The 27022-nt window shown below is 33.2% G+C and overlaps 1 protein-coding gene across 14 annotated transcripts in view; it reads right to left on the minus strand.

The window, feature by feature from the left end:
* Positions 1–27022, minus strand: part of LOC136033585 (microtubule-actin cross-linking factor 1-like) — a 136004-nt gene that overhangs the window by 32890 nt on the left and 76092 nt on the right. For 11 of the 14 annotated variants that reach the window (XM_065714349.1, XM_065714352.1, XM_065714348.1 and 8 more), the window contains one exon: positions 22664–22735. The exons of the other annotated variants lie outside the window; for them this stretch is intronic. The gene's annotated coding sequence lies outside the window, so the exon portion shown is untranslated. The remainder of the gene's footprint in view (positions 1–22663; positions 22736–27022) is intronic. 14 annotated transcript variants of the gene reach the window in all.

The raw sequence follows: 27022 nt of genomic DNA on the forward strand, positions 1-27022 counted from the left end.
AACAATAACGGTGTTCTGACTCGAGGTTTTTTTTTCTTACCATTTATCTACATTTTCTCCAGATTCAGTGCAGCCATGAACTATGTATCCTGTCTATTTGATCTACAAAGCCAACAACTAGGCTTAAAAAAAGTTTAAGTTCATGGTAATCTTATTAATACATGGTGGTCAAGATAGCCTTATTAGTTATTTTTTTTTGTAATGTGGTATAATTTCTTTATTGCTGTACAATTCTGCAGAAAAACGAAATAGAGAAAACAGTACTATATTTATATTTTTCATTCTCCGACTGGACAAGCTCGGAATTTGGTTTGAAAAATGTATTTTTGTTCCAGTCAGATTACTTCCTCCAAATCTGGTCATAGATAAGTCATGTTTTCCAGCCTAGCTAATCTAGGTTTTTATAGTGTTTAAATTCCCTGATATCCTTTCTTCTCCTGCTTCACCATTTTTTTTAAGGTGTAAAGTTTTATACAGGCGCAATATACGTGTGCAAAACACTGAGCCCCTGTTTTATTTTTTTTAATTTGATAGTTGTGTTTTTTTTTTTCGTGGTAGACCAGTTCGGCTTGATCTTTTAAAAAAGAAACAGAAGAAAAACACTTGCCCTATATTTTCCTTCTCCGACTTGATAAACTCGGAATATTGCTCGACAAAAAGAAGAAGAAAAAAGCACTAGCCCTCCGACTTGATGGAACTTGGAATTTCATTCGACAAGAAACAAAAGAAAAATGCACGGACTTCTGTTAAAAGTACATTGTATAATAAAAATTTTGCATACAAGTTACGTGGTAATGTTAATTGTAGAACAACCAATGTAATTTACCTATTAGAATGTAATAAATGCTGCCTACAATATGTGGGGGAAACAACTAATAATATATATATATAAAAGATTTTCTGGACATAAGACAACAGTTAATAATGAAAAAACTAATAACTATCTAGTTCAACATTGTAATAATGGTAAATGTTCCATATCAGATATAACTGTCACAATTTTAAAAAATTTAGAATTAGAAAATTTAAATAAAGAAGAGAAGAATAATAGACTACGTAAACAGGAGGATTTCTGGATCCATACTCTTGGTACAGCTTATCCTTTTGGGCTAAATGATCGTGTAGCAAAATATGGTGACATGTCTCATGTTGTTGTTAAATGTATTGATGGTTTTATGGACCATCCTTCTTTTACTTGTCCTACTAAACGTAAAAAACGATCGAGAGGACATAGGAAAAATAATAGAAAAAATGAATTAGATGTACATATGCTTTCTATAGATCTATGCCAGCTACTTGAATCTAGGGGAATGATTTCTGTAATAAAGTGTCTAAATAATTTATCCAAGAGGAATTTAATCAAACTTTTCTGGATTGTTAAGAATAATACAGCTCTTGATTATAATTTTAAAGTAATATGTGATACAATTTACATTCTAACTAAAACGAAATTTATTTCAAAAAAGAAAAAGTTCGATAAGATTAGTAATAAGGATAACAGATTATATTTACCTATTAATTTTACTTGTAAGCAGATTGAAGATATTAATTTACCAGATATTTTAAATCAGCGGCATGTGAAACAGGCCCTTCCTAGTAATTTAAATTATTATGATAGTCCAGTTTTAACTTATAAATTTTCAAAAACTATTGGGCAAATTATTTTTAATTATAATTTAATACTAAAAAAACTAGATAGTGATTATAAATTGGAAACCGGTTTGTAATTGTAAGCGACTTGGCCCATTTGTAAATCCTACTTACAAACATGTTATAACAGGGGACTTGTCAATAATAAAGCAAGATGATCTTCAAATTATAATGAATAAAGGGGCTATTTTCCGTCTTTCTCATCATTTGAAACCATCGAGTGTTCTTGATGGCTTGGAAAATGATTTTGATTTATTTATTGATAAGTGGTGTAAGAAAGAGAATAAAAATAAAGAGAGTTTTCAAAGTTGGAAGAATTTAATTATTAGTAGAGTAAGAAATAAAATACATTCTAACTTAAAAAATAGTAACACTAAATCATTATTTTATAATGCGAAGATTAAACAAGCAATTGCTAATCTAAAGAATGAATTTGTAATTGTGCCAGTGGATAAAGCTAATAATAATTTTGCCATAATTTGTCAGAAGCTGTATTGTGATATCTTAAAAAGGGAGTTATGCACAACTAATGTTTACGAAAAGGTAAATATAGAGGATGAGAATTTAATTGAAAAGACTGAAGAAATACTTTTTAAAAATTTTAATATTAAAATAAATGACAATGATAAAAGTTCCCTTTCCTATATTGGACTGTAAAATTTCATAAGAATCCCCCTAAACCACGGTTTATTGCTGGAGCAGCTAAATGTCCAACCCGCATTGCTTCTACTGACCTCTCTTTAATTTTAAAGGAAATTGTAAATAAACTTAAAACCTATTGTTCTGGTATTAAAAAATTTTCGAAATTTAATCCATATTGGAGTGTTAATAATTCACTGCAGGTGATAGATTCTTTAACAATGGTTTCAGCTAAAAGAATTGGGTCTTTCGATTTTGCGACAATGTATACTAATTTATCACTTAATTTAGTGTTTGATAATTTCAAAACTGTTATAAAGAAATCTTTCCTCTTATCTAGTAAAAGATTCTTAAAAATAGACATTTATAATAAAAAAGCTATATGGACAAACTGCTTTAATACTACAGTTAACTTGAGATGTTACAGCTTGGATATGATTTTTGAGTTATTGGAATTTGTTTTATACAATACTTATATAAGATTTGGGGGTGATTTGTACAAGCAAATTATGGGAATTCCCATGGGGGGGGGAATGCCAGCCCATTTATAGCTGACTTGTTTTTAAGTCAACTAGAATATAAATATATGATGGATAAGAATAATCCAATTAATTTAAAACATGCTTTGTCAAATAATAAAAGATATTTAGATGATATTTTGGTCTTAAATTGTAAGGATTTCATTGATATTTCAAAAAATATATATCCATCAGAGCTTATTCTTGAGCCTAGTCATGGCGCTGGTCATGAAGATCATTTCTTAGATTTAAATATTAATATTTGTGATAATAATAAATTAAGTTTTAAAATGTATAATAAAACGGATGATTTTGATTTTGAAGTGATTAGTTTCCCATTCCCTGAAAGTAATATACACTCAAATATCACATATTCAGCGTTTTTCTCACAGTTACTTCGTTATGCAAGGATTTGTAGTAATTATATTGATTTTAAAAATAGATGTAAAATCTTAAGCCAAAAATTGATATCAAGAGGTTGTTCTGCAAATAAATTAACTTGGCAATTTAAAAAATTTAGTTTTCATTATAACGAACTTTTAAATAAATATCAAAAGAATTATCTAGAAATACTTAAAGAAATTTTTAACTAATTTCGGAGGTTCGAGAAATGTTGTCACAGCGCCATTTATTTTGAATTGTGTTTCTAATTGAGCGGATTTTCTAAAAAATTAGCTACATGGTAAAGATGAATTATATAATTGTTTAGTTCATTCAGGTTTTTTGCAATGTGTTAATATTTGTGATTTGGTAAAATTTATAATATTTAGTTTACCTATTGTTGCTAAAAGGAGGGATATATTAACAGGATAAGCTTGTTTTTGGTTTTACTTGGTTGTTTTACATTTGCTGTTTTTTTTCATACGCATGTATTTTGGGGGTGATACCTGACGCGGGGATGCCATGGATATTCTGTGGTAGCCACAACACTGTGCTGGGTAGAGAATTTAGAGTGGCGAAACCCTATATAGGCCAGTGTATTCTCCTGATGAGCCCTTATGTTGGGTATTGCCTCTGAATTATTTGTCTATATTATTTTTTTCTATTGTTTGGTAAATGACAACTTTTACTTATTGACGAAATGACTGCCTGTCCATGGATTATTCTTTATGGTTGATTGTGTGAAGCTATGCTGTTTGACCTATGTGATTGTATGGATGAGAAGGGTTAAGGCCTCATTCAAGTGCTGGTCTATATTAATTACTAATTTAGGAAAACAGTCTTCCTTTTCTCCTTCTGTCTCCTTTTTTTTTTCATCTTTACATTATATATATATATATATATATATATATATATATATATATATATATATATATATATATATATATATATATATATATATTCTGACAAACCCATGCCTTCTCAAGACAAGAACATAATATGCACTTTACTGAAAAGAAAATACGGTACAATTCTAGTTAATTGACTTCTTGCTATCTCGGAAAGGGTTTAGGTTAGAAATATGAAACTTTCATGGATGAATCTACAGACTAAAGTATGTCCCGGGAAGGTATTTTAAAGTACCCACCTCCACTCTTTCTCCCTCTAGAGGGCCCTGAAATTTGCCTACATGACAGGTCTATACCTATTGAAATTTTGACAAAACAACATTTTACCTTAATTTTCAGTTACTAGTTGCTAAAGTTTTTTTAAATAAATAGTTAGTAAAACTTCGACACACTCTTAATTCTTTATACATACTAGAGAAATAACCCTAAAATCCTTGTAGTTGCATGCCTGAATATAAACGTACTTGACTATTATAAAAACTGATTTTGTAAATAAAAATGAAGTGTCTTATTTTCTTTGCACATACTAGAAAAGTAAGCCTGCATCCCAATAAGAGACATATGCTTGGACATACAAGCCATTTATTATTATGAAACTTTAATTTACTATTATGTTGTAAATAAAAATATAAAGAAGAATAAATTAATACAGTGTTGGAAAATAAGTTAGGAAGCGTCATAATGAAATAAAAGCAAATGTAGAAATAGAAAACAGGATGAAAAGTAAGATAATTAAAACAAGAAATGGCATTTTTTCAAAGAGACTATTTCACTTTTATCAGCTATAAAAGCCAGATCTAGATAAAAGCCAATGGAAACAATGGTTTAAAGGTAAAAGTCAGGTTTGCATCACAGATTTATTGTTTGAATAGATAATAGACAATAGTATAGAATGTATAGCATGAGTATAGAATGTATAGGAAAAGTATAATATAATATAGTACAGTGTGGGAAAAAGTATAGTATAGTATGCATAGTAAAAGTGTAGCGAATTTCAATAAGAGTAGAATATATATGCAAGCAACAGTATAGAATATATAGTTGTAACATATAGGCCAGCCCCCCCCCCCCCCCCCTTATAAAGTTCAGGACCAAATCTCTTATTCATACCCCCTTGGTAAATTTGAGACAATAGTATAGAATGTATAGCATGAGTATAGAATGTATAGCAAAAAGTAAAGTATAGTACAGTGTGGGAAAAAGTATAGTATAGTATGCATAGTAAACATGTAGCGAATTTCAATAAGAGTAGAATATACATGCAAGCAACAGTATAGAATATATAGTTGTAACATATAGGCCAGCTACCCCCCCCCCTTATAAAGTTATACAATGCTGTAGCTTTGGTGATTTCTCTTTTCATTATATATATATATATATATATATATATATATATATATATATATATATATATATATATATATATATTTATATATATATATACATATATTGAGAAGGCATGGGATTGTCAGAATATATATATATATATATATATATATATATATATATATATATATATATATATATATATATATATATATATATATATATATATATATATATATATATATATATATATATATATATATATATATATATATATATATATATATATATATATATATATATATATATATATATATATATATATATATATATATTCTGACAAACCCATGCCTTCTCAAGACAAGAACATAATATGCACTTTACTGAAAAGAAAATACGGTACAATTCTAGTTAATTGACTTCTTGCTATCTCGGAAAGGGTTTAGGTTAGAAATATAAAACTTTCACGGATGAATCTACAGACTAAAGTATGTCCCGGGAAGGTATTTTAAAGTACCCACCTCCACTCCTTCTCCCTCTAGAGGGCCCTGAAATTTGCCTACATGACAGGTCTATACCTATTGAAATTTTGACAAAACAACATTTTACCTTAATTTTCAGTTACTAGTTGCTTTTTCTCTGCCTTTAGTTCAGAAAATTCAATTCATGTTATTTAAGTAGAATTTTGAGCCATATCAATGTTTTTTGCAAAATTTAGGAAATGTATTTGCATATCTTTAAAGCCTTATAAAATAGAATTGAGCAAAGTTATGAAGCTGAAAACAATTTTGCTTTATACACACATGAAGCTGAAAACAAGGTTTCACTTTTATAACATACATTTTAAAAGGTCATCAAAGGTCAAGGCCCTCTAGAGGAAAAAGCAATGGAGGTAGTTGCTTCAAAATACCTTCCCGGGAAATAATTTAGTCTGTAGCTTCATCCCTGAAAGTTTCATTTTCCTAACCTAAACCCTTTCTGAGATAGCAAGAAGTCTACTTTTTTTAAATGTTTTACTAGATATTTGAAAGGGGGAGTCCTCCCCCTTCCACTCCAATTACAGCAAGAGTGCCTGGTGCCCTTTTTAAGAGTAACAAGAGATTGAAGGGCAAGCAGCCCTTCTCTCAAGCCCATTCATTTTAAACCAAACTAAACTAAATGTTGCTTTAAAATAAATCAAAAGGCATTGTCTTTATAGTTGCCAACAAGACACCACAGCACTTTACTGAAAACAAATACATTTGACATGTTTTCACCGTTCTTACTTTCATAAATGTAAAAGTATTAAAACCTCAAGGAATAAACGTCAACATATGTCAATTAAAATACAAACCACGGTCATTTGTTTGTTTGTTTTTTTCAGTAAAGCACAAATGTATCGTGGTCTTCAGAAGGCATAGGGGCTGTCAGCCCTATTCATGTTAATTTTTGCTCGTTCCAAGTTTGATTCGGCTATTTATTTCAATTTCTGTTCGTTTTGTGTTTCATTTATTTATTGATAGATATGTAATAGTTATATGCTTGGAAGATTATTTGACTTTATTTCTGATCATTTTTGGCCTAATGGAGCTCGTCACTTTTCTTTGAAAAACTTGTCCTGTGGAAAGTTTTTTTAAATTAATAGTTAGTAAAAATTCGACACACTCTTAATTCTTTATACATACTAGAGAAATAACCCTAAAAACCTTGTAGTTGCATGCCTGAATATAAACGTACTTAACTATTATAAAAACTGATTTTGTAAATAAAAATGAAGTGTCTTATTTTCTTTGCACATACTAGAAAAGTAAGCCTGCATCCCAATAAGAGACATATGCTTGGACATACAAGCCATTTATTATTATGAAACTTTAATTTACTATTATGTTGTAAATAAAAATATAAAGAAGAATAAATTAATACAGTGTTGGAAAATAAGTTAGGAAGCGTCATAATTGAAATAAAAGCAAATGTAGAAATAGAAAACAGGATGAAAAGTAAGATAATTAAAACAAGAAATGGCATTTTTTCAAAGAGACTATTTCACTTTTATCAGCTATAAAAGCCAGATCTAGATAAAAGCCAATGGAAACAATGGTTTAAAGGTAAAAGTCAGGTTTGCATCACAGATTTATTGTTTGAATAGATAAGAGACAATAGTATAGAATGTATAGCATGAGTATAGAATGTATAGGAAAAGTATAATATAATATAGTACAGTGTGGGAAAAAGTATAGTATAGTATGCATAGTAAAAGTGTAGCGAATTTCAATAAGAGTAGAATATATATGCAAGCAACAGTATAGAATATATAGTTGTAACATATAGGCCAGCACCACCCTCCTTATAAAGTTCAGGACCAAATCTCTTATTCATACCCCCTTGGTAAATTTAAGACAATAGTATAGAATGTATAGCATGAGTATAGAATGTATAAGAAAAAGTAAAGTATAGTACTGTGTGGGAAAAAGTATAGTATAGTATGCATAGTAAACGTGTAGCGAATTTCAATAAGAGTAAAATATACATGCAGGCAACAGTATAGAATATATAGTTGTAACATATAGGCCAGCTACCCCCCCCCCCCTTATAAAGTTCAGGACCAAATCTCTTATTCATACCCCCTTAGTTAATTTCAAATTAAAAGTCTTCGAAGCATCTTTAAGTTTTAAAGTTAAATTCAATACTCCATAAGATACATGATTTTAGCATAAGTTGAATTATTTGTCATTTCAGTAAGCAAAAAGTTACAACAAACAGAAAAGCTTCCTTTTGAATCAGCCAATAAAAATCAAATCTCTATTACTGGTTTATATGAACCTTTGGTTTTTTGAAATCAAAAACCAGAAGGGAAAATCCTTGTTCCCTTCTCTTTTATCCCATGGGAGCGGAGACTGGCCTAAGTATCATGATTGGAAAATACCAGTAGTATTGCGACATTTTAAGTAGAGGTCACCTGCGCAGCTCAACTGCAGAGTTCTTGTTTTAGAAATCCAGTTTGAGTCTTGTATTAGCGCGACGCAGGCAGCCACTTAGTACAGTCGAGTACTGGCGTTAATGTGTACCATTTCATGCTATAGATTATTGAAGTTGTCGTATCGAAAGTTGTATGTAAGCAAAAAAATAGAATTATTGTCTTATTATCATTTTTGTCTAAGAACTACGGCATCAGATACAGATCCTCTAGTCTTTCAGGCACGGTCCCAAGGGAATCTATACTGTTTAGGAGACCTGAACATCCCAAAGATGATTCTGTCTCCCAGATTACTGGAGATTATTCAAAGAACCTTCTTATTGTGTTAGTTATTTAGCTCCCATATCAAGATCCAAATATCCCATATCTCATACCGGTATTAAGCTACCAAGACCTAGAAAAGTCCCAATTACCTCGTAGCAACAAAAAGCAAAAACACCTTCCAATTTCACTCAATTTAATATAACCACCACCCCCCCCCGTAACATTGGCGCGGTCTTCAATGAAAAGACATTAAAAGGAACTGTAGGTACCTGACAGTATGACTACATACTAACATAGACAAATATGATTGTTTACAAATTGTTTTATTGATTTTTAAGTGGAGTGGAATTTGATTTCTATTTTTGTGTTTTTTATATATATGTGTATACCCCATCCAAAAATAATTAAAATGACATACGTTAAAATTAAAAACAGCTAAATTTTTATATACCGCATACCTTCAGTAAATATTTAAAAAGGAACTGAACTAAAACAATAAATATGGCCCAGGAACAAGATGAACTATTAAAAGCGCAAAAAATTATTGCAACTTCGGTAGAAATTGCAAAATCATTACCAGAATAAGAAGGAGATACGGACGTTGATCAATTCAACATCCATTTAGGAAAATTCGTAGAAATGATAAAAATTGACTGAAGTGTTAAAAAATATGCTACCCTTAAGACTAAAAGGACAGGCGCTAACGTTTTTAAAGCAAATTGAAAACAATTACCACCCCAACAATTAACTCGATAGAGTTATTACAACAGGCCTTCCAGAAATGATTCATTGACACTAGTTCATTGAATAGACTGAAACATGGCCTAGTAACAATTGAACAGACTTAAAACGTAAGAGGATATTTGCACAAGATTAGAATCGCAACAGAAGCGCGATACGGTCCAGGTGAAGGGGAATTATATGAAAAAAAAATACTTAATGCATTTAAACAGGGACCCAACCCAAAACAATATCGTATATTAATTGCAAAAAATATTGATAACTTAAAACTAGTTCAGGAAGTGGGAAGAGCCGTAGAAATAGACTCAATTGTCCTACAGCATCAAAAATTATCAATAAATGCAGTAGAAAACAAAATCGCTATAAAGTCAAGAAATCCCACTCTTCGACTTTTCTCCCGAGAATCATCGCCAAAACCCATTCGAAATCAAGTTCGAACCACCACACCTCCAAGACAAGTACGTTTTGCCCCCAATAATCAATTAGGATCACAAACCAATAATGAACCACTAAGGTGCTAGACCTGTAACCGATTAGGTCATATAGCAAGGAATTGTTTTGTGAACAACAATTATCGCCTTAATTCTAGGGGAACGAGTAACCGTTTGTCCAGGGGGACAAACTATAGTGGGTACGCCACCAGAGGTAATACAGGGAACACCTTTTTAACAAGAAGTAATTACCAAACCCAAAATCCGAATTTCCAACGCAATACATATCGGTATCGCGGAGGGTATCGCGGAAGGACAAATCAACCTAGTAACGGTTGGAATAGAAATACAAGAGGTAGTTATATCAGCCGACAGCAACAGTATAAAAACTCCAACTCAAATAATAATCAAGAAAACCAAAGTAGAACAAATGAAAGTTCTACACAGAACATCTGGGAACCTCTGGGAAACGATACAAGCCTCCAAAATTCGTAGGACCAAAGTTTGGCGGTAAGCACATTTATAGGTCCTCACCAGTGATTATACCATTTTTGAGTGCAAATAATAATAATATGTTACCAATATTTAAAAATTTTAATGTAGGGAATATTTATTTTTCAGCTCTTATAGATTCAGGCGACAGTAAATGTGATAAATACATCCGTATTTAACAAATTGCCCGATTATATTAAACAACGAATGTATACTATGTGTCCCAACTTATCAAGCGTAAACGGGCATAATCTAGACGAAAGGTGAACTGTGTATCTAAACTTACGCAAGGACAACAGAAATTTCCATACTCGATTTATAATTTGTAAAAATTTTCCATATTAAGCCATGATAGGCGCTAATTCTATAAAAGCCAATAAAATATTATTGGGTGTAGCAAATTCAAAATTTATCTACCCGATGGGTACCAAATCAACAATAAATAACATACAAGCAAACAAGGTAAAGGAGAACATAGGTAATATGAAAGAGTGTAGAAAGAAACAAATTCAAGAAATTTCTTATTTATGGAAAAAACTAACTAGCGTAGAGATTCCCAGGAAAAAACCAACAGATAATACTCTAAACTTAATAGAAGAAAATCATAAAGAAATATATTATGAATTTTTAGTACGAAAAACTAAAATTACCCCAGACTCAATGCAAAAAAACTAAATATCTCAAATGCTAGAACCCACTAATGATAAAAACGAAATTTGGATAGCCTCACCACTGGAGGATATTCCGAAAAATATAACATGCGAAGGACAAATTATAAATTACGAAAAGGGTGAAGGTTACATTTGGGTAACGAACACTCACGCAAATGACCTGATTACCTTAAGCAAAGGAACATGTTTAGTAGAAATACAAACAGTATCGGAAACGGATATAAATAATTGAAAAAAAAACAGAAAAAAAAACTTAGTGAATAATATAAATATTGAAGTTGACAAGGAATATCCCCTGACAAGAATTCAATTTCTTGCAAAATTCGAACTAAATCACATAACTGACATTCTATTGAAACAAAAATTATGCGACTTACTATGGGAATATGCAGATGTTTTTTCGACATCTGAAGACGACATAGGACTTATCCCATTTGATGAACATGCAATCCAAACTAAGGGACTACCAGTGGCAAAACAGCCCTACCGTATCCCATATAAGCATAAGGAATGGCTAACAAATAAAATTCAGGACCTCGAAAGAAACCAGGTCATAAGACCAAGCATAAGTCTATATTCTACGCCCGTTGTACTTGTGCCAAAGTAAAATAATGATCTTAGGTTAGTAGTAGATTATAGAGCCCTGAATAAGCAGGTATTCAGTGAAAATTTTCCCCTACCTAGAAAAGCTAAAATTCTAGATTCCATATCAAATAAAAATAAAATATTTACTTCCCTAGATTTGACACAAGGCTATCAAGTAAAAATAGCAGAGGGGGATGTATACAAAACCGCGTTTTCTACAACAGAATGTGGCTCTTATGAATATTTAAGGTTACCTTTTGGACTAAAAACTCGTTCAAGTGCACTGTGTAGACCCTTACTTCACTTATTAAGAGGTCTAACTAATATAATTCACTTCGTGGACGATGTGATTTGCATGGACAAAGATCCCAAAGACCATTTAGCAACCTTAGCTAAAGTATTCGGGAAATTTAGAGACGGTAATTTAAAATGTAGACCAGAAAAATTAAATCTTCTTCAAACAAAACTAACATTTTTAGGAGTAGTTATAACACAAGGACAAATTTCTCCAGACCCTGAAAAAATAAAATCGATTAAAAATATAACCCCCCCCCCCCCAACTATTAAGCAATTACGAGGAATCTTAGGATTAATGAGTTATTTATAAAAATTCATAAGGAATTACGCATAGGTAGTGAAACCACTAACTGACCTTACTAGAGGGAACCCACAAAAGATTATTTGGTCTAGGAAAGCTCAAGAATCCTTAGATCACTTAAAAAAGGCTCTTATTTCAGAACCTATATTATCATTACCAGATTTCCAATCAGGATAATTCGTTGTTACAACGGATGCCTCAACCAAGGGAATTGGGGCGATTCTTTCCCAAATAATAAACGGAGAAGAAAAGTTACAGCGTACGCTTCTCGTACCCGAACCCCCGGAGAAAGTAATTACTCTGCTAAACAGTTTGAATTATTATCAATTATACATCATCTCGATAAGTTTAGGCATTATTTAGTAAGAAGAAAATTCAAACTACCTTACTACCTTACTTCACTTATTAAGAGGTCTAAATAATATAATTCACTTCGTGGACGATGTGATTTGCATGGACAAAGATCCCAAAGACCAATTAGCAACCTTAGCTAAAGTATTCGGGAAATTTAGAGACGGTAATTTAAAATGTAGACCAGAAAAATTAAATCTTCTTCAAACAAAACTAACATTTTTAGGAGTAGTTATAACACAAGGACAAATTTCTCCAGACCCTGAAAAAATAAAATCGATTAAAAATATAACCCCCCCCCCAACTATTAAGCAATTACGAGGAATCTTAGGATTAATGAGTTATTTATAAAAATTCATAAGGAATTACGCATAGGTAGTGAAACCACTAACTGACCTTACTAGAGGGAACCCACAAAAGATTATTTGGTCTAGGAAAGCTCAAGAATCCTTAGATCACTTAAAAAAGGCTCTTATTTCAGAACCTATATTATCATTACCAGATTTCCAATCAGGATAATTCGTTGTTACAACGGATGCCTCAACCAAGGGAATTGGGGCGATTCTTTCCCAAATAATAAACGGAGAAGAAAAGTTACAGCGTACGCTTCTCGTACCAGCACCCCCGGAGAAAGTAATTACTCTGCTAAACAGTTTGAATTATTATCAATTATACATCATCTCGATAAGTTTAGGCATTATTTAGTAAGAAGAAAATTCAAACTACGTTCCGACCATAAAAGCCTACTATATTTACAGACCTTCAAGAAGCCGACGGGGATACTCGCAAGATGGATACTAAAAATCCAAGATTTAGACTTTGAATTTGAATATCTTAAGGGAAAACAAAATGCCCCATGTGATTATCTAAGTATATTTCTAGATAATACTCCCGTAAAAATGAAAACGAAGAAGTTAACACAATAAAAGCGAAATACGCTCCAAAAAGTAAATCTTTTCGGAAATCTAACTTGAAAGTCTACTAAAATGTCAATCAAGAGTATCGAGACTGAATTATCAGATTCGGAGCATGTTTTGGAGATTGTTGTGCCGCTATCATCGGCGCATTTGAAAGATGTCTCGCCCGACAAAGGGTTTTTAGAATTGATCTTGAAATTGGAGCTGGTTTAAACGATGGAGAATTGGAGCTGGTTTAAACGAAATGTGAAAGTTTTTGTTGTGTTTTATATATTAATATCTTAAAAAAAAAAATACAATTGGCCTCTAAAGTTCATCAACTTGTTCAAATTGTGTCAGCAAAGTTAGATAATTATAGCCTCAATTACCCTCAGTTACCAAAACCTATAGGCTCTAATCGCCAGTCAACCACCATTGTCGTCTCTTAAGTTCCGTCTCATCTATCGGATCCAATTAAAAGGAAAGAAGCTATTGATCAAATCAGTGGACATGAACTTGTATCCAGTATTCGCCCTGTTCAAGATAAGTGGCATGTAAATATTGATAAATCTGCTGCCGAAGACTTCCGTGCATCTGTCCCCGTCATTCTTGCCGGTACGTCAACCAACGAAATTTCTAAGAAATATTCGGCCATTATAAAAGGTGTTCCAGAGGAATATGCGATTCAGTCTTTCAAAAATTGTAGCGGTATTGTTGCTGCCAAAAGGCTTGGCTCTTCGAAAATAGTTAAGCCTGATTTTGCGGATTCTTTTGCTAAAGCAGCTTATTTCAAAGACGGTGTACGAATTGGTTATGAATTCTTTAGACTGAGTGAGTTTAAGGAAATTCCGAAGTGTTGTTTTAAGTGCCGATCGCCCCATCACTTCCAGTCTTCTTGTCCCAGTCCTGCGCCCAAATGTGCTCGTTGTGCCGGCCCTCATTATTAGTTCAAAAGAAAATCCATGCAATGCCTCACCAAAATGTGCCAATTGCAATGGTGAACACGGGTCCTTTAGCATGTCATGCTCCGTTCTCCGCGGTTTTGCTAGTCAACAAACCTCTAAATGACTTTACAAATTTAAATCATATCGCACAATATCAATGGCACAAAAAATAAAGATGCTTATATTGACGATCTGTACAAGAACTTCGAAGTTATCTGCCTGCAAAAAACTTTGTTAACTGCCTCTAGCAGAAATTTCCTTCATCGAAGCTCTGTTCATTCGGTTTTTACTTCTGATGCTGTTACCACGCGTGGCCGCCCTTCTGGAGGCCTGGCCTGTATTTTTTTAAAAAGTGTTGATCTTTCGAACCCATCCCTTTCTTATTCGGATAAGCACATTCTTGCTGTTAGAGTAAATAGTACTGTGTTTGCTAATGTTTATCTTCCATATAAAAATAAGAAAGTGGAGTCAATAAACAAATTTGCTATTACATACAAGTCTTTAAAGTCCGTGATGAATCGTGTCAAGGAAAATAAACTTGATTTTATAGTTCTTGGTGACTTTAACACGGATTTGGATGAACAAAGTTATCGATCCCGAGAAATATTGGAGTACATGCCCCCTTACGTGATTCTGAAGAAAGATTTATCATACTCATATATCCAGCAATCTGGTAGTGTCTCTAATATTGATCATATAATCAGTTCGTCACAGCTAAAATGCTCGATTATTCATGTTGATATTGAGTCTGATGACATTGACCATCTATCGCTTTCATTTACTACTGAACTGAAACGTAACCTTTGCAATGTTGCCCCTATTGGGAATTCTAAATGGTTTAAATGTAGTAATTGGAAAAGAGCCGATATTGCTTTATATATATTGTCTTTATCTACACTGCTTAATTGTATTCGTGTGCCTTATCATCTACTCCAATTGCAAGTAAAGGGTAGTAAGCGTGATCTTGATAGATATTATGATGATATAATTAGAGGTATGAAAGAAGAAAAAATTGCGGTTCCCCAGGAACGTATTCGTATAAAAACGCGGAAATCTATATGGGCTGCCGATCCTGAATTAAAGAATTTTAAAAATAAGGCAAAACTTTGGCTTCAAATTGGGTTGATTGTGGTAGACCTATAACGGGGTCTGTTGCGGATATAAAGCAGAAAACAAAGACTGATTATAAAAAGTACCTTAAATCTATTCGTTATAAGGGTATGGAATTTCCAGCCTCTAAAAAGGATTGGTCTAAATTGATCAATTCTGAGAAGCTGGATAAAAGTGATCTTTATAATAGTGATTCGATTTCTAGTTCAACTTGGTATGTTTACTATTCGGGAATTTTTTCCAAAATTAATTATTTGTGCAGTCACATTATTCTCGGTTACTTTCTAAAATTCTACCGCCTTCGCTTCATCAGGGCCATATTATTCCAGTATCAATAACTGCTGTTGAAAATGCAATTAAGCAATTGAAATCTTCATCCATTGATATTGATGGTATTAGCGTAAATAATATAAATCCAGAGTGTGTTATTCTTTTATTTCATTTGCAGTTGTTGTTCCAAATGTGTTTAACATCTTCTCTGGTTCCGGATAGCTTTCTTTGTGGAAATGTCACCTCAACTCTAAAGCGGGGAAAACTCCCTTCTCAATGTTCATCTTATCGCCCTATAACCACTACGTGTAACTTGAGTAAAATCCTTGAATATATTTTAATTCCTTATTTAAATGAAAATATAAATTTCGGATCAAATCAATTTGGGTTTCAAGCTGGTATTGGTTGTCAACATGCACACCGTGTTCTTTCTTCTGCGCTTAAGAATAGCATGGCTGAGGGGTCGCCACTTTATGTGTACTTTGGACCCTCTAGAGCTTTTGACAATGTAGTTCACAGTCAAGCTTTTTTTTCTTTTTAATAATGGTGTAAATCTTTCAGTCATTTTTCTTCTTCGTTTTTGGTATGAGAATTCTTCCTCCGAATTAATAAATCTGGATCTCCGTGTGTCCGTTTATGTCGAGGCGTCAAGAAGGGAGGGGTTTTATCACCTAGTATATTCAAAATGTGCATTTCTGGTATTTTAGATGAAATTAGATCAAAATATGTTATTGGACTCTCAGATGTTTCTTATCTTGCTTATGCATATGACCTTTTACTTTTGTGTAAAAATAAGCAAGGTCTTTCGTTTATGGTCTCAAAAGTTTCACGTCTATTTTCTAATATTGGTCTTTCTCTTAATGTTGAAAAATGTGAATTTCTAGTTTTTAATGGTCCGACTTCCTCTAATGCTTGTCGTGGTTTTTCAATACCCTTTGTTTCCGCCATTCGGTGGTTGGGTATTACTGTTACGAATTCAATTTCTTGCCTCAGGCAGTGCACTGTTCGTGATGTTTATAAGAAAATCCAAATGGGCTATTCTAAGATAGTTGCTAATCGAGGGAAGTATAATAGACGTGCACTCGGTAGACTATATGCTACATTTTGTGATCATTCTGTCCTTTATCTTTCTGGTCTTTATCCCCTTCTAAAGAAAAAAGATATTAATCAGATTTGGATTTTTTATTTCAGATAATGTAAATTTTTACTTTATCCCCTCCCTTGGTATAGCAATAGGAAGATAATTAGCAAGTTTGATGTCCCTGATATAAGTGCAAAGTTGGCCCTCATGCATGGAAGGTTGTCGGAAGCAGCTTTTTATCGTTTATCGCCTCACCGTCCTTTGGTCCGTCTGTTCGCCTAATTGTAGCGTAATGTTTTTTTGTATTTGTTGTGTATTTTACTTGTAGTGTATTTCTTTTTTTTTGTTACTCCACAAGTGTCATAACTTGTTATGATGTGGGTTAAAAATATATTATTATTATTATTAAAAGAAAGACAATATATGCGCTGCTCTAATGGATTATTTCTAAAATGATAAACAACTACCTGATACTATGAAATCTTTCAAAAAGAAATTGATAATTTCTATTATGATTTAGATGAAAAAATATTATGTAGAATAATGACCGATAATAATAATAGAAATCAAACTTCCGTCGTACCAGTTTTACCCCAAATTCTAAAAAAACCCGCTTGTGAATTTTTTCATTCTGAAGTAGGTGGACATTTGGGTATAGAAAAAAACCTTCTATAAATTAAAACAATACTTTTTCGTCACTTCAGCCTTAACAAAGTTGAAGAATTATATTAATACTTGTGAAACATGTAATTTAAAAAAAATCCTCAAATTTACCCTAATCTAACAATAGGAAGAACGCCTACGGCCAGGTTTCCATTTGATATAGTTTGTTTTGATTTATATGGTACTAGCGGAGGATTACCCATGTCTAACAAAGGACATACTTGCATACTCTCAGTAATTGATCATTTTTCTGGTTTCACGTTTGCTAAGCCATTGAAAAACCAGGGCGCTTACGTCACAAGCAAAGCCCTTGCTAAAATATTTTTTAATTTTGTATTCCTAATACAATATAAGCGACAATGGTCCTAATTTCGTATCAAAAGTAACCAGGGATGTAATGTCTTCTTCAAATAAATAAATTGGTAACAACCCCATATCACCCCCCAAGCAAATGGTAAAATTGAAAACAGGAATAAGCTATTCTCTAATATTTTGAGTATTTACACAAAACATAATCAGAGATTGGCACGAAACCTTACCCTTTTTAACAAATATGATTAATACAGCTTACTCCCTAGTTATACATGATAACTCATTTTATATATTATTCGGACGAGATTTTCGAATCCCGTATAATGAAATTATAGGGTCAAGGCATTACTTTAATGATTCGGAAGATTAAAAACAAGAATTTATTAACAGAATGAGAAAAACTTATAAACTTGTGAAACAGGAAATCGAAAAATCAAAAACAAAACGAGAAGCCAAAAATATTCAAAATGTTAAGGGCGACCTCATATTTCAAATAGGAGATTGCGTTTACTTACAACATGAAAACAAAGCGGACGGCAAAAAACTCTCTGATAGATATTCAGGACCTTATTGAATAATAAAACAGTATGGCAACAATGTTACATTTAAACTCTTAAAACCAAAAACAGGAAAAGCCTATAAGACGCATATTAGTCGTATAAAAGGGGTAAATTCACAAAAACATGGACCCCGCAACCGTCAACATCGAATGCCTCGGAAGAAGAAAATGAACCACCTCAATCTAGACTAAGTGAGCTTAAACCTTTCAATTTTAAACAAGGATATTTCGAAAATAGTACTGATGAGGAAAAATTTCACGAATTTCTAACAATGACAAATATGGTTACCCCCAAAAAAGTACCCCTATCACGCGGAGACAAAAAGAAAACCGACTCATCTTCAAGTGAAGAATCGGAAGAATTGGACTATACAATTTCACCAAAAACACAATTTTTCCCAGCTAGAATCTCAACTCCTTACCCCCCCCCCCCCCCAAAAAAAAAAAAAACGTTTCCCCGAATGATATGGTAAACCCTGTCAAAGCAATAGGCGAATCTCTTACGTTATACGATGAATTAAATAAGGCTATACAGACTCCTGGGGAAAAAGAGCCAGAAGAGGTCAACCAGCCCCAAAGACAAACATTAAGAGAAGCCATGGATCTTATTAATTATCCGATTAAGACTAGAAAAAGTACATTTAATGCTAGTCCAGCCACTGGTGAACCCCAGTATCATGATATAACCGTTTCAAAAGCAAAACCAAAGGACTGGCTATCTTGGTAGGAAACCATGATGCAATCAATTCCCCATCCTCCTGAGGACATGGCTTTTAAACAATGGAGACATCCTAAGAAAACCCTCAACTCCTCAATTAGTTCCCAAGAACCATTCAACTCCCCTGAGCAAAGAATTCAACAAGAAGAACCAAGTAGTAAACCCTCTACATCACGAGGAGAAGAAATTTTTGAAGGTCAAGCAGGATCAACTCCAAAATCTCAAACATCTTCCAAAGAAATAAGTACTAAATCTACGAGTACCAGTTCCTCAGAAACAGAAAGTGAATCAGACGCAGATAAGCTCAAGGACTCAGAAAGAGCCAGGTCACATAGTGTTGTTTCTCAAGCCAAAAAGGCAAAACTGAAAGGTCAAAAGTTCCTAAAGAAACAATATAAAAAATTCGATTTAATATCGTTAGCAAAACCAAAGAAAAAGGATGCCGAACCTAAAGACGAAAAGGTAACAACCAAGTCAGGCAGAATAGTCATAATACCAGACAAATTAGAATATTAATAACTACCAGATAGGGGTAAAATAAACAAATCATTTGCCATAAAATCAAGAATAACTAAAAAAAAAATTTTCAAAGGAACCATTTCGTAAAATAGGATCCCCAAAAAAATGTACGTTTCAGGAAGTTATTGGCCTACTTTGTCAAAAAGTGCTCAATATTTTAAGCAAGTTCCAGATCATCTCTTTCTAACAAGAATATACTCATAAATTGCAACTGTTTTTTATAAAATATTCTACCACAAAAATAATTCCTTAGCATTAAAGCTTATTAATACCTCTATAACTAATGCTGGCCTAACAGGAAATTCAATCTAAAATTTAAGGTAACCTTATAGCTTTGTACCATCATTTAAAAAATACCAAATTAAAGTGCATTACTATCCCTAAAAATACATCAAAGAAGTAAAGTGCCGACAAACGCCCCCGCAAGCCGTTGCCGAGGAACAAAACGTGTTTCGGTTTGTCATCCATAACTTCCTAATTGCGAGTTTCTTATTGCAAACTAGTCCGATAAAATATTCCTAACATAAGATTCTATTTAACGTAAGATTCTTCTACGTTGTATTTCTCTGCTTGTATTTCAATATTTCTAATTTAAAAAACTTTTCTTTTTATCATTTCAAATTTCTCTAAATTGTTAAATCCTTCTCAATTTAATGGATTACCCAATTTACTACCAACATTTGTCCAAAGCAATTATAGAAACGGAATTTACTTCAATAATTCATGCTAAAGAAAATGTTATTTACTCAAGTGCAATTTTGATTCAAGACGAAAATAGTAAGGAAGTGTGTGCTGAAACGTGGTACCTCAAATATGATCTTACAAAACTTGAAAATTTGTTCTTTTTTATAAATGAGCAAGAGAATTAAGAGATCGTCTCATGTAATTTCAATATTCCATTCCTAAACAAAAATATTCCAAATGCATGGCGGTTGGAAGGCTATGATGCAAAATTGTGTTTCTTTTCGACAAAATCATGCATTGGAAGCTTAGAAAATTGGAGAAAATAATGATCCAGAGTAAATCAAGATTTCTATGTAGTCTTATATTTAGCTGCTCCCTTTTGAACAGTGCTTTTACATTTACATGTCACCACAATGATATAGTGTTAGAGTAATACACATAGGATACTATTCTTATTTAATATATTACCTTATATACCTCACGTTACTTCTAATGTACCTAAAGATTTATCATAAATTCAATTATCCTTTGAATTTATAAATAATATTCATGTTAAGCAATTTTTATGTTATAATAATGCTTCTTAGTTACGTACCGTTAGTATTACTTTATGTTAACAATATGATTCTGCTTGGAAATTTTTATTATAGAAATTGGAACACTCTGACGTTGGCCGACAATACGTCATGGTCAGAAATTGAAAAACACCTATCATGATTCATCAACCGCCGAAAGATGCCCAAATCACACATCTGATTCGACCCAACAGCTATCAACCAGATAAGTCACCTCTTAAGCGCCAGCTGCTGTCCCACGACCCTATCTCTTCTTCCAACTGAACTGTGTAGACCTAAGAGGACACAGTATTCAGCTAAGAAGGTACACCCACCACATACGAAGACACCAACAAGATCCACAACAATCAACAGATCGCCTACATCAAGATACGTTATCAACGACACGGACGTTGATGAAGTCCAGAAGAGTATAACATAAGTCCCAATTTTGTAATTTGTGTACCAAGTAATGTCTTTAAGGATTACCTTAGTTCATTAACTCATAAAACAATTAACAAACGCTTAAAAACAATTCATGTGCGGAAGAGAGCGGGAACGGAACAGAAGAGCCGTAGTACCAGCAGTATTATTGTACTTAAATTGCTAGGGGATAGGTGTTCCGGGTCCCGTACTTCCCATTCTGTTAGAAGCGTAAAACCAATACAGACATAACAATTGCTGAAGTATTAAGCAATATAAATACTTTGAGGTATACGTTGATAAACTAAAATGAAGTTATACTAGTTCAATGACTGAATCGGGCAAGGACACGAGAATTGTGAATAGGTGTGAAAGTAACAATCCAAGAATAAGTGATGAACAATTAAAGAAAGTGCCAATAGTAAATTTAAAATTTAAATTTAAAAAAAGTACCAGTGGTGATTTGTTATAAAACCTTGTATATTTTTACACTCTAATGTTCATCATTACCAGGGATCAATTTAAGGGAAAATTTAATATAATAGATAAAATTGATTATAATCCAAATAAAAACAAACGATTGGAACCAGGTATTCATTTGTAAACACAGTTAATGCCAAGTGCTGTCGTTATGTAATTTTAATAAGTATAAGGTGTAGGGTCCATATAAGGTGTAGAGACATAATTTTGAATAATCATTCTAAGGTGAATAATGAAAATATTTCAGGGACAAAATAGAATTTTGGAAAGAAAGGGATCAGTCTGATTGATGAGGACATCAATCTACAACAGGAAAGGGGATATGTAACATATAGGTCAGCCCCCCCCCCTTATAAAATTCAGGACCAAATCTCTTATTCATACCCCCTTAGTAAATTTCAAATTAAAAGTCTTCGAAGCATCTTTAAGTTTTAAAGTTAAATTCAATACTCCACAAGATACGTGAGTATAAGTTGAATTATTTGTTATTTCAGTAAGCGAAAAGTTACAACAAACAGAAAAGCTTCCTTTTGAATCGACCAATCAAAATCAAATCTCTATTACTGGTTTATATAAACCTTTGCTTTTTTTAACTTCCAGATAATCATGTTTGCCTGTTTTTATATCTTAGCTGCTGATGTGGAGGAACAACGCAAGGAGCTCGCCTTAAACGTATCCTGTATTTAATCTATTATAAAATAAAACGTCTATGAACAAAACGGTTTACCTATTTTAAGCGATTGGATAAGATAACTAAATTTGATTTAAAGCGTTTTAGATTGACAATTCAGATTTTCACTTTGGACCTTCTAAAATCGGAAGCTTACACGGAAAAACTTGACAGTAGTGGGCAAATATACCTAAAGCTTATAAATGGCATTAACCATGACCGACAGATATACCACCACCATGGAAGCTTATAAAAATCAGCATCAAACATACTTAAATTTTCTAGATTACATCTCGTACTCAGGAGACGTTTCTCGTGACAAACCACGACGATCAAGATGGGTACTAGAAATAGTGAACAAGGTTGTAAATAGGTGCTTGAAAAAGCTCTCTGCATCTCGGGCCAGAATTGTTTTGGAAAAAATATTTTCCTTACTTCCCAAATAAGTCGAATTCATTTGTTAATTTTTTTTTCAAGAGGAATAACCTAGGAGTAGCCTGAGGCATTCGTTACCAGTTGTGCAGGAAGAATTAGATGACAAGTCTCTTCATCAGCAGGAAAGTTGTCCCATACCCAAATGCAATTATCTACTTCAATAAAATAGTCTTTCAGTGGCGTCAATTGGGTGGGGGGAATATCACCACTCCCACTATATTTCGAAAATTGTATTTTTTTTTTTTCATTGAAAAATGGCCTATACCAAGCTTTTTCGTCAGAAAAACAATAAAATTATCCTCCCCCCTAATTTACAAAAACACCCCCCCTTCCCCCAATTTTCCAGGAATTGAGCCCATTGCAGTCTGTTTGGAGGCATCGACCGTCAAAAATTAGACCCTATTTCACTTAAGTTTCAAAATATTTTATCTAGTAATCAGAATCTTACAAAGCACAAGGTATACTTTAATGGTATAAATTTCAGGAGGCTTGGGGGTCCACAATACCACATTATATGTAGGACAATGTCTGTCCCTTTTAAATTTTGGTATCGCTCTTTACCACCATTTTTTTAAGCTTGTGTTCTACATTCAGTTTACAGTGAAGTATTGCCCATGCCTTAATATATACACCAATGATCGTAAAAAGTGGAGGGAAGGCGAATTAAAACGTGTATCCCGAGTCCAGAACCATTGGACTGCAGACGTATACAATTCGATATAAAACAAATAAAAGTGATACGAGAGAAATCCTTGGTGCATAAATATGGGGCTACTACAAATTAAATGTTCTTTAAAATTGAGTATATGAAATATGTATGTAAATGAAGCATGATCGGAGGCCAAATTACCTGCAATTACCGAATTACCTTTAATTCTTAAACTAATCAAACTTTCAAAGGAAAAATTATAGTTTAGTGTAAAGAGCAGGGGACTAAAGGGATGGCACCTCTTAAAATATTGAATAAAATATGTTCCTTTTAGGTTTTAGTATCGCTCTTTACTTTAACTTGAAGTAGCTACTTTTTATTTGATTTAGGAAAGAGTGATCTGTCTCCTATATATTTTTTCCACACTTACAGTGTGCACAAAATGATGTAAAAAGATTAAAAAACCCACCGTAAACCTCGATTTCGGATTATTTTGGGTGCATTCACATACAGTTTGATACAAAGCGATTAAAACTCGGACAAGAGAGAATTTTTGGCACTCCGATATAGACTTTTTTTTTATCTTTTGTGAACAGTTTTGAAATAAACCTAGCTGCAGCTTGTAAGAGAAATTGAAAGAAACAGAAAACCCGAGACAACTTGAAAATTGCTCAAATGAAAACGGAACACTACCCAGCAGATCTAGACAAGATCACAGCTTAATAAAATTTAATCAAACTTAATCTAGTTTAATATAAATTTGAATTCAAATACCAGAAACAAGATTTCACTATAAATTTCCAAAATTATACAAATTAGTTTGTTTCTAAATACTCTTTGTTGTTTATACAATAAGCAGAGCAAGGCAAGGCCAATTTCGATAAATGTACACATGTATACGCCTTCCTATTGTATCCTTCGGCAAACTTTTTATCTTCAGCGTAAAGAAAAACAGAATATGGAAATAGCTACTTTTTTTTATTTAGGTTCTATTTAAGGCCTATTCACAATGGGATTTTACTAATATCACCACGCCCCTAGTACAACTTACCTTTGCAAGTTCATGGGCAGACTAGACGATTTAGTTGTTTAACTGAAGTTTGTGTAAGTTTAACTAGTGCCACTTTGAGCCGATCAAATTTTTTATTCAACTTTTGGGTGATTCTATGAATAAATTTTATTAGCCCATATTACCGCTAGCTAAGTTCAGTCTTAGTACAATCTCATTGTCAATGGGAACTTAGTTCCATAGCTCAATATGGCTAGATGGTGCTGGTTGTTATTTTTTTTCTGTCTTAGTAGTGTCCCATTTTTTTGGAAGAAATTTTTTGTAAGATAGGATGATAAGTCTTCGAACAAAAATTAGAATATTCGATGTGATAATCAGTGATGATACTGGTCAAGCATGGTTCTCAAATGTGGGTTCTTTGGAAGACGGGGAGGACTTTCTATATATTTTCCAGGGGAATCTAAGGATTATTTTGTGTGCTCATCGGACTGATCAGATTTCAAACAGTACGATGTACTAAAAATGGAGTTCAGTCCCGCTTTTTACGGCTATAATGAGAAAAAGGTTGAGGTACCTACGACACGTTTTGCAGATGAAGGATAACAGACTGCAAAAGATCGTCCATCTTGGCAAAACAAAAAACAGACCGTTCCCAAACGGGTATGAGGATGTTATAAGGAACTCGGTCGTAAGGAGGTTGCAGGAAACCTCTTGGGATGATGTAAAGAGGTAAGTTTTGAATATATTGTGATGGAGGAGCTGTGCAGATGTATTGGCATCAGGTGGCTAGGTGTTGCTGTGAGTTGTTAGTAATAGTAGCAGTATTTGCTTATTAATTTTAAATTTTAACTGTTCCTAATCAATACATATTGATCTAAAGTTAGTAATTGTAGAACTTACATTGACTTCCTAGATACAATTAACTATTTGTACAGCCTTCTGATGGTTTCTCTATTAAATGATAAAATAACCTAAGACTTAAACGGGGAAGTCTTCTGAAGGTTTCCAGCTGGAAATCACAAATAGAGAAGCTTTCATCGAAGCATATAAATAACTATTCGTGCATCCTTCTGGCGGTTTCTCTATTAAATGACGAACTAACCTACAACTTAAATGTGGAAGCCTCCTGAAGGCTTCCAGCTGGAAACCCCAAATGCGACAGCCTTCAGCTAAGCATACAATTAACTTTTTGTGCAGCCTTCTGAAGATTTTATGATAAACTAACCTACAACTTAAATGGGGAAGCGTTCTGAAGTTCCCAGCTAGAAACCCCAAATGGGGAAGCCTTCAGCTAAGAATATAATTAACTATTTGTGAAGCCTTCTGAAGATTTCACTATTAAATGATAAACTAACCTACAACTTAAATGGGGAAGCGTTCTGAAAGTTTCCAGCTGGAAACCCCAAATGGGAAAGCCTTCAGCTATGAATATAATTAACTATGTGTGCAGCCTTCTGAGGGTTTCACTATTAAATGATAACCTAACCTACAACTTAAATGGGGAAGCCTTCTGAAGACTTCTAGTTGGAAACCCCAAATAGGGAAGCCTTCAGCAAAGCATATAATTAACGATTTGTGCAGCCTTCTGAAAATTTCATTATTAAATGATAAACTAACCTACAAGTTAAATAGGGAAGCCTTCAAAAGTTTCCAGCTGGAAACCCCAAATAGGAAAGCCTTCAGTTAAGCGTATGATAAACTATTTGTGCAGCCTTCTTGTGGTTTCTCTATTAAATGACAAACTAGCCTACAACTTAAATGGAGAAGCCTTGTGAAGGCTTCCAGCTGGAAACCTCAAATGGGGAAGCCTTCAGCGAAGCATATAATTACCGATTTGTGCAGCCTTCTCAAAATTTCACAATTAAACGACAAACTAACCTACAACTTAGATGGGGAAGCCTTCTGAAAGTTTCCTGCAAGAAACCCCAAATGGAGAAGCCTTCAGCGAAGTATATAATTAACTATTTGTGCAGCCTTCTGGCGGTTTCTCTATTAAATGAAAAACTAACCTACAACTTAAATGGGGAATCCTTCTGAAGGCTTCCAGCTGGAAACACCAAATGGGGAGGCCTTCAGCTAAGCATATAATTAACTTAAATTTCAGATAAGCATATAATTAAATTTCGCTATTAAATGATAAACTAACCTACAACTTAAATGGGGAATCATTTTGAGAGTTTCCAGCCGGAAACCCCAAATGGGGAAGCCTTAAGCTAAGAATATAATGAAATATTTGTGCAGTCTTCTGAGTGTTAAACTATTAAATGATACACAAACCTACAACTTAAATGGGGAAGCCTTCTGAAGGGTTCAATCTGGGAACCCCAAATGGGGAAGCCTTCAGCTAAGCATATAATTAACGATTTGTGCAGCCTTCTGAAGATTTCATTATGAAATGATAAATTAACATCCAACTTAAACAGGGATGCCTTCTGAAAGTTTCCAGCTGGAAACCCCAAACGGGAAAGCCTTCAGCTAAGCATATAATTAACTATTTGTGCAGCCTCTGTTGGTTTCTCTATTGAATGACCAACTAAC

This window comes from Artemia franciscana, chromosome 12 (assembly GCF_032884065.1).
Source record: "Artemia franciscana chromosome 12, ASM3288406v1, whole genome shotgun sequence".
In the NCBI taxonomy this organism is placed as follows: Eukaryota; Metazoa; Arthropoda; class Branchiopoda; order Anostraca; family Artemiidae; genus Artemia; species Artemia franciscana.